At 32.4% G+C, this 10,180-nt stretch overlaps 1 non-coding gene across 1 annotated transcript; it reads right to left on the reverse strand.

Moving 5' to 3' along the window:
• Positions 1-4,093: 4,093 nt before the first annotated feature.
• TRNAK-UUU (transfer RNA lysine (anticodon UUU)) lies at positions 4,094-4,166 on the reverse strand. The gene has a single exon. It is a non-coding gene; the product is annotated as a tRNA-Lys (tRNA).
• Between the last annotated feature and the right edge of the window lie 6,014 nt (positions 4,167-10,180).

Here is a 10,180-nt window from a genome sequence, read left to right on the forward strand (position 1 = left end):
GTGAAGGGTATGGCCTTGATACCAGTTTTTTGTTCCATTTCTTTTAGGAAATTTACAGTGGATTTTGATGTGTGACTGCTAGCTTTGTCCTGATGGAGTCTCACAGATTGATGGCGCTGTGGGTAAAGCAATGGTATTTCATTCAGAAAATTGGCGATAAAATATATTCCTGATAGTATTTGGAGTTAATCTTGACATTTTTTTGCACTCTCTTTATTTTTAACTTGCCATTATAAGAAAAACCAGCAACAATCATGAATCCCTTAGAAAAACTTTCTTTCGATTCTTTGAACCATGTACTTAAATTTTTTTCTTCCCTTCTATGATAATAAATGGCTCTTTTTTTATTACAATCATTTAAATAAACCCATGCTTCATCTATTGTGACAATTGTTTTCCATTTTCCTTTGGATAAGTGTTTCTCATATAGAATTCTGCAGCGTGTCCTGCGTCGAGCGATATGCTTTGGAAGAAGACGATGCACATTGCGTTTTTTCGCTTTCTTAAGATATAAATCAACGTTTATCATTTTGTTTACAGTGGACACCGAGCATTTTAATGATTTTGCAACTGTCCTTTGACTAGGGGGATTTTCTTTTAACATTAAACAACGTACCTTTGCAATAGTCGAAGATGCCCGTTTTTTCCTTGGATACTTGTGTGGAATTTTCGTCCCACCTTGAGGCTCCAATTTGACGTTTTTTTCCTTTCTTGTTGATGACATTACCTATCGATGCTTAGATATCACAAAACCATGACTCTGACATCGTTTTTGGATAACGGAGTATGCATATTTCTCTTCGGAAAGAGCGTAAATGTAGCCTTCGAACCACTGCTTTGTTAAATTCGCCGTTTTGAATGAAAACAAAACTTTCAAGGCACAGACAATAATTTTGACTTTTAAAAACATAGTACAATTGCAATTACTTCTTTTGCAGCAAACGATTTCTTTTTACCGCTTACCAAAATCGTCTAAAAAATGTGCGAACAGCCTCTGTATTTAGAAAAATTGTGTACTCATTATAAAAGTAATAAAACAAAAAAGTTTGTCTTCCGCATGACAAAAAATGTCTGGGATGTTTGATATAAAAATCGAGAATTATATTCAGACGCCCTACACAAATTAAAGAGCGAAATTCCTGTATTTATACTTAATACTTAACTAAAAATAAAATATCCTTTAGAAAATGGTTTCTGATGGTAAGAGATTAAGTGACGAGAATTTTTACTCAGATTATTGTGAAAAATATTGATCAATATAAATATTTTTCGAAAACGAGATTTTATTCACAATCTTATAGAAAAGTCTGGCATTCTTCAGTATTGGCATTCAGCCAACACGTAATATTATTTGTATTAATTAAAAACGAAACATATTTGCACTTTAATGAATTCTTTACGATTAAGAGATTATACAGTAAAAACGTTTCATGAAGTTTGAAAACTTATAAATTACTTGTGAAAATATTCTTTGGACATAAAGATGTTAATAAATCACAAAATAATATCACTGAATTGCACTTAAGGTGGAAAATCAACCTTGAATTATTCTAATTTATTTATTAACTGACTTCAATGAAAATTGCATATGGCGTGAGAAATGGCAAATTTTGGAATTAAATATCTCTGTCAATTATGGTTGACAAAACATCTCTACGCTGCTATGCTTAATTGTCCTTCTTTGTTCTTTACCTAAGATAACGTAATATTGTTTTTAACCCGTGTACATAAGAAATATTGTACTTAACTAGGATAAAAAAATATCTTGTTTGAAAAAAAAAAAAAAAAAAAAGAATTCGATGTGCATAAAAATAAATATGATGAGTCTTCGAATTCAGTTTTATCAGCTTCGTCTTCATGCTTCTACACTCAGCCTTTACCCCTGCCAGATGTTAAAAGTACCGTTCTTTTATCATACCATCGCTTTAAAGCAAAGAGCTTTAAAAATATCACATACGTATTTGCGAATGGCCCACCAGCGACTGAGCGGTAAAGTCGCTGAACACTGGTAGTTCGGTCCGAGGTTCGAATACCGCGAACGGGCTGGATGCACGGGCGTTTTCGTGGTTTTCCCCATGTGTAACGTGTATACGAGCCAGTTCCCCTTGGAAAGTCCTCCACGTAGGCATCCCTCCCCTTAGGCAGTTAGCCCTAGTGTGCTTTGGCATAATTAAATACACCAAACACCATATTTGCCAATGCTGGGCTTTAGCCCTGTACATGCGTTGGTTACTACTGAGGCCAGAAGCGGTGGTCTCTTTCTTATGGAAGCACCTAGTTATTCAGGCCTATGAAGAGAGACCAGTAGCTCTTCTCCCTTGGCCAAAGGACTTCTATCTCCACCCCATGCATCTACCATTTGTGCTATAGACTCCCGAAAATAGCATGCCATTCCATCGGCTCCGCAAAGATCTCATGTTAGCTGATTCAGTTGACATTACTGCTTTTCCATCACCTTCGAATATTGTACCTATGATCAACTGAACTGACCTTCTGATCTGTATGTGCGAGAGGCTCATCACTCAATCCCACGAGAATTTTTCTCTCATCTGATTATTGCCATGATAAATTATTGCCTGATTTTCTGATTATTGCCTGATTTGCCGCGCGAGTTACACAGAGGATGCGGCTACCAGCCTAGGTGCCTGACAAAAGTGTGCAAACACCTGAGTCTTCTATGAAGAGACGCACAAATTACATTCATGCCTTCTCCAAGAAACGAACTCGGGCCCTTCGGTGCGGCAGTCGGAATCACTTTTACCGTCTGCGCGGCTGTGACCGAAATATTTACTTTTAAAATTTCAGATCGTGTTCCGAGGTAATACGCAAATTCAAGAGCGAAATGTTCGGTTTTAGATTTAATTTATTAAGGCAATGCACACTAGGGCTATCTGCCTAAAGAGAGAGATGTCTTCATGACCGATTTTCTATGAGAAACTAGCTCATATGCTTGTTGCATATGGCAAAAACCACGGAAACTTCCATGCAGCCAGCCCGTTTGTCTGGATTCAAACACAAGTCGGAACTACCAGTGTTCAGCGATTTTACCGCTTTGCCGCTGGTGGGCCCTGCGAAATGTTTGTAAGATATTAAAATTGAAATGTCAGTTTAGAAAAGGCTTTTCCTGTTAATAGTTTAAGCGACGAGAATTGTTATAAAGATTATTGTTAGAAGTATATATTAGTATCAGTTTTTTTCAAAATCGAGATTTGAATCATCGAATTTTACAGAAGACTTCGAGATCTAGAATACAGTGGCAAGATTCAGTATTGGTACGTAGCCATCTCGTGATATAATATGCATAAAACAAAAATGAAAAATATTTCTGGCTTGAGGAATTTTTTTTGTATGATTAGGATTTTTGTATGCTTATGATTTTGTATGATTTCTTTGATTAGGATCAGTAATAAAACTGAGAATATTAAAAAGCGAGGCCCAGATTTTGATGACGTATACACATTTTTTTTTTTTTTTTTTTTTTTTTTGGTGTATTTTTGTCTTTTGAAAAAATCTTTAGAGCATTTTTAAAGCAATTTTTGGGCAGTTAAGAGCATCTTGAGGTATATTCTAGAAATAAAATTGTTTTTAAAACAATATTGCCTCAACTCCTATGAACATTATCAGTAGACAGGCATGTCTTATTTGTAGAAAACCGATTATGTAATCTGTCTATCTCAACGAGATAATATACCTGTTATATGAAGTCGTTGGTCTATCTAAATCTGCTTATCTCTTGCAAAAAGCTTTTTCCACCAGGTACAAATGTTACTTCTAAAGAATTTGTTCATATTGGTATTTCTTAGCTCTTTAAGAAATTTTGTACATATTAGGTTCGGGAAAAAAAAAAAAAATTACTGTAATCGTCTTTTTCTTTTTGACATTCAAGTATGGCAATAATAAGAACGTACTCCTGAAAAATCGTAATATAATGTTATTTTACTTCTATTAATAATAAGTAAAATTACAACCCTAAAATTTCAGCACACATTTTTCGAAATAATTTTCTGTTAATTTTGAAATAGAAAGAAATAACTCTCGGACTAAGAAACAACTAAACTTCTGGACAGCTGTCGTGAGACCAAAATATCAAAGCCGCCCGAACAGGGACTCGAACCCTGGACCGTTAGGTTAAAAGCCTAACGCTCTACCGACTGAGCTATCCGGGCTCATACTGCAAATCCACGAAATTTTATATAACTAAGAATTCACCTTCATGTTTGGTTTGGTTTGTTGATTATGGCAGCGCATTGTGACTATCTGCCTACACCTTAATGTTAATATAAACAATAATGTGTATTGTATTAATATACTGTGATCTTTGTACTGGATTTATTTTTATAATATTGGCCTGACACATGTAACTTCACGCAAAATGTTTCTCAGTGAAGAATTGTCTGAAAATTGGTTTAACACTCGGAGGAGAGTGAAAATGTTTTGTTAGGGTAAAATTAAGAAGTTCAATTTGTAAAATTTTCATAAAGCTGTGATAAATTAAACAAAGAACGTTTTCTATGCATTTACATAAACTTTTTGTGCATTTACATAAATTTTTTGTTCCGAGAGAACAAAGTGACTGACATATTAGATCATTTTTCACTCCCTGTTACTAAGCTGTTTTGAGCAGATTTTCGTGAAATTTAAAAATTTTAATTGCTAACTTAATAGTTTTGTTACGAAATTATTAACGACAAATCAATAATTCTGCTCTATATATGGCAATTTATTCATGTTTATATGTGTATCTCATTAAAAATAATGAATTTATTAAATGCACATGCATATTTTGCTTTGTGGACAACATATAGACAGAAAGTTTAATGCACATATAAACGTGAATAATAGAGCACATTTATAGAATCTTTCCAACTCTGGTCTTGAAGTTGTCTTCATCAAATTTTGAATTTACAAAGGACTATTGTTTTTGTTTTGCGATTTTGCGTTGAAACTCTATAAACGGGGTATCACTTTTCAAATCGTTGCCACCGAATACTATCGCCCTATATTATATTTGAAGAAATGAAATAATGAAGAATCTGCATAAATGTGCGTATGTTTCTCGCACTGTGATAAAACAACGGTACCTGGAGCCATCCAATTGTGAATGACGTAGGGAATATGCGCATCTGAAAGCCCAAATTTGAAATTTGGAATTTGTTTTATTATCGATTTGATATATTGTAAAACTTTAAATAATTTTTATTAACAAACTCAACGATTTAAAAGCGAGCAATGGCAACACTCTACAGGGAAAAAAAAACCTTTTTATCTCCAGCGGCGCGGAACTGTGTATCGGAAATTCTAAAGATATGCTCATTTAAAAATTATTTTGCGACATTGCTGTTGAACTGAATTTTATGGTTTAAGTGCAAAGAACATGATATTTAATAAATAAAAGTAACACACAAAACGTTAAAAAAAAGCCAACTTATGGTTGTAATTTAAAAGCTGAAACTTTTAAGATTTTTTTTTTTTAAATTCCAAAGGGCGTTAGCTCACAAGGCATCTTAATTTCGCTCCGGCATTTTGCGTTGAAAACTTTCAATGCCCGTTTCACGTTCCTAATTGTTGCCACCAAATATTATCGCTCTGTGTTATTTTTAAAAAATTAAATAATGACGAATCTGCATAAATGCATGTGTGTTTCTCGCATTGGGATAAAACAACGGTAATCTAGAGCCATCAAATTTTGAATAACGTAATCCTCCTCCGAATATGCCGGAATTTGGAATTTGTTTTATTATCGATTTCATGTTTTGTAACACTTTAGCGAATTTTTAAGTAAGAAATTCAACTATTTCAAAGTGAGCAATGGCAACACTGTACGGAGGGAAAAAAAAAAAAAAAAAAAAAAAGATATTTTATCTCAAGCACGCGAGATTGCGCGAGACTGTATAGGAAATTCTAAAGATATGCGCATTTTAAAATTATTTTTCGATATCGCTATTGAATTGAATTTTATGGTGTAAGTGCGAAGAACATGATATTTAATAAATAAAGGTAACACCCAAAACGCTAAAAAAAAACGCCCCGTTGGCCGTAATGTAAAACCTGAAAGCTTTCAGATTTTTACTTCCTTGTGCGAAGTAAAAAGGAAGTATTGTAATCGCGAAAAGCTTCAGGCAGCATATTGCAACGAAAATATCCACTTTGACCGCTTTCGAATTCAATTTAACGATGTTTTTGCGTGATATCTCTACGTAAGGACAGAATAAAAGACTCTTTTCCTCCAAAAAAACTAAAAAACTGCTTTAAAAGGAATTCTGAAGAGAATTTTTCGTGGCGTCTGTACGAACGTATGTACTACGTGCGTACGAACGTACGTACGTACGTACGTATCTCGCATAACTCAAAAACGAATAGCCTCAGAACGTTGAAATTTTGTATATAAGACTACTATAACATGTAGATGTGCACCTCGTATTTTGATTTCAGTCGGCCGCGCCTAACGTATATAAATAAATATATTTATAAATATATCCACTCTGTTACCCGGCTCAGTGATCTCAGTTTCTTTACTCTTATATGTTTGTAAATTGTACATTTTTTGCTTTAAAAATGATTGAATTATGTTGTTTTTATCTTCCGGTTAAGGGTTTTATGCCTTTAGTAAATCTGTATGCAATATTTTTTGAATTATCAACGATTTTAAAATTGTTTAAGTGCCGCTAAGCCCAATTTGATGGCGGCCATTGATGTTTACATTTGAAACAGGTGACTAGTGGATTTGTTGCCAATCTAGAGAAACTTAGCTTCGCAACCACAAAGATAACGCATTCATTTATTATTGCCAATTAAATCATGCTTAATCCTTTCTTGAATTTTTTCGAGGAAATAAGCGTTTAAGATTTACTTCGTAATTTTTAATACAGATATTTTGAGTTTTTATGTATTTTGCCTTGTCGCGAAGTGAGAACTGAATTAATTGAATGAGAAATACTCAATCGTCTGTAAAAAACTTTTTTTTTTTTTTTTTTTTTTTTGTTGTTTGCTTAATTTCTTTTTTACATCGTTCTAGCTTTATTATAGTATTTGAAAAGAACATGTGGAACGATTAGATAATTCTTTAAATGATATAAATTTTGTGCATTCAGAGTTATAATATGAACGAAATATAATACTATTAAGTAAACCTAGCGCCAGAGTGTCGCTATGGTAAACAAAGTGAATTTAAAAAAATGCATTTATTCTATTGTGGTTTATGCGCTGCCGGCGAAGTAGGTTTAATTCAATTTAATAAGTTTAAATAAAATGCAAGAAAAAATGCGTATAATTTAATATTTCGTACAAGGAAGTCATGTGGTGTACACATCAGATTTTTTTAATAATTAGTTTTATTCTGTTCATAAATAATAAAAAGGAAGCATTTTATAACAGGAAAGAAATTTTATGCGAAAAAATATAAATCTATATGACCAATATTTATACTTTTACAACCAGTACAGAGCAGTTAAAGATTAAGTTAAATATAAAGCAACATGTTGAGTTAAATATAAAGCAACAGATCCACATGTGCGGACCATGCATGTATAACTAAGTATAACTAAAACACATGTATAGTAATCGCATGCGTGGTTGGCCGTTATCGCGGATATATCTTGGAGGTAAGAAAGAAAACACAGTGAGCAGATAATAAGGAAGTAACCGTTTATTTCAATTTACTAATTTTACATGTGCCCCTTTTTTTTTTCAAATTTTAATATATTTATAACATCTAATATTTGATTCAGAATTTGGAAAAAGGGGTGTAAAATATCATTAATAATTATTGTAGATTTTCAAACTATTATTAATTAAACCCTTGTTCATGAAAATTACTTATGAAAAGATATTCCGCTTCCTTTTTAAAAATGGCAACGCCAGACTTCATCACGATGGAAACTATCAAAACAAAAAAGTAAAACCATATTTCATTGCTTTATATGCAAAAAATAATTCAAAATATGATTCCTAAATACAATATAAATTGTAGATTAAACACATATCGAGATACTTGTTACCAGTCTCACACCTGATGCCATAAACTGGTTTCGGAATCAAATACACATGCTTGGAGAGATTAAAGTGCTTCGTATACTGGTATCACAATATCTGTATCGCGTACTGTAGATTAAAATGTTTTATTTCGAACAATATTGTGTTGCTAGCTTTCAAATCGCTGAGTGTGTTATTCAAAAATTCATTAATTTTGTAAAAAATATGAAATAGATAAAAAATTAATGTTTTTAAAAAATCTTAAGGGTTTCAGATTTTAAGAATCGCCCAAAATTATTTGTTAAGGTTTTTTATGCTGTCGATGAGTTCGCAGTCTAGCAGTCTGCTATTACACTCACTCCTGCTAACCCATTTCTTTTTGTCTCTTTAGCTTTATTGTTTAGCATCATCGCACTTACGCCATGCACAGTTCAATAAAAAAAAATCGCAAAAATTTTAAAAGCAGCATATGTTTAGAATACCGATTGCTCTGTTAATAGCTGACAGACTTTTTTTCTGTTCCTCCCCCCGTCTTTTCTCGGTTCGTAATATCAATGTTCAGTTTTCGCAGTAAAATGGCTTGCAATACAATTTTTTTTTTTTTTTTCCTTTTAATTATCAGCATTTTGTGTGTTAACTTTATTTACTAAATGTCATACGCTTCGCACTTACGCCGTATAAAATTCAATTCAATAGCAAAATTACAAAATAGTTAAGATAACATGCCTTTAGAATTTCCTATACACAGTCTCGCGCGCCGGAAATAAAAATGTTTTATTCCGTACAGTGTTGCCACTGCTTGCTTAGTGAAAAATTTATTAAAAGTTTGCAAAACATGAAATATATAATTCGGAATTCAAGATTCGGAGCTTTTAGGTGCATATTTTCTGTTGGACGACTATGTTACTCAACATTTGATAGCTCTAGGTACCGTCGTTTTTACAACATACATACATGCATGCAGATTCTTCATTATTTAATTTATTTAAAAATAATACGGAGCGTTGATATTAGGTGGCAACAATTTGAAAAGTGATTCGCAGTTTATAGTGGATGACGCAAAATCCCATTTCAAACCTAAATATCCCATTCTGGTTAACGGCGTTTTAAGCTAATAAATTCAAAATTTGGGGTTTCAGGTGCGCGTATTTGGATGTATTCAAAATTTAATGGCTATAGATGCAGTTTTTTTCCCATATTTCGATTCTACGACTTAAATTATGCCTAGATATTAAATTTGGTAAATTTTGGGGCGAAATTTACGGAGAAATTCAAAAATTTCTTTTTAATTTATAGCAACTTATTTTCCATTCCCTTGTTTTCATTGCACACGAGAGTTCATACTTTCAAATACTTTTAACAAAATGAGTAAACCACATTTGGCGTTATTATCGCTTATAACATATATGCCAAATTTCAAAACTCGCCAATTTGCAAATTCATGTATATCTTAAAAAATTTTGAAAAACTTTTTTGCAGATGTGCCTAGAAATACAACTACTTTAAGATGACGTTAAAAATTTCATAGGTCATAATGAAAAATGTTTTTTAAAAAATTTATAAAAAATATTTAAACTCTAAATTTTAAAAATAAATCATAAAAAATATGCGAATCATATTTGCATTAAGCTTAAATTTCGAATTCTGGACGATGGAATGAAATAAGTTTAATAAAAAAAGACATATCAATTATATATCAAATTAAATGAACGTTAAGGAACTAAAATTTTGAGAGCTAAATTTTAAAAACTACTCCTGCAATTTTTATAAATCTTGGCAGTTTGGCATAATTTTAGTAATAGAACCGAAATATGGAAAAATACCGGCATTTCATTTCAGAAAAAATCCGATTTTGTGTCAAAATAACTATATTAAAACAATACTATATATAAATCTAATACATATTCTAAGTCGCGCTTTCGAGGTATGAAAAACGCAATTTGAATTTCGAATTTCGTCAATCGGCTCAGTAGAATAAGAGATATAAGACGGTCCCCCCCCCCCTTTTTTTTTTTTTTTTTTTTTTTTGCGCAGTGTACATACATGCAGATTTTCTTCATTATTTATTTTTTAAATAATACATCGCAATAACATTTGGTGGCAACAATTTGAAATGTTATCCGAATAAGAAGTGAGTTTCGAGACTAATAGAAACTCTGGGGTTAATAACCTAATGTAACGTAACTTGGATTGGGGACAGTGGACGTTC

The sequence above is a fragment of the Stegodyphus dumicola genome, chromosome 7, assembly GCF_044657685.1.
Source record: "Stegodyphus dumicola isolate Sdum_Otavi_A_Nest chromosome 7, ASM4465768v1".
Classification (NCBI taxonomy): Eukaryota; Metazoa; Arthropoda; class Arachnida; order Araneae; family Eresidae; genus Stegodyphus; species Stegodyphus dumicola.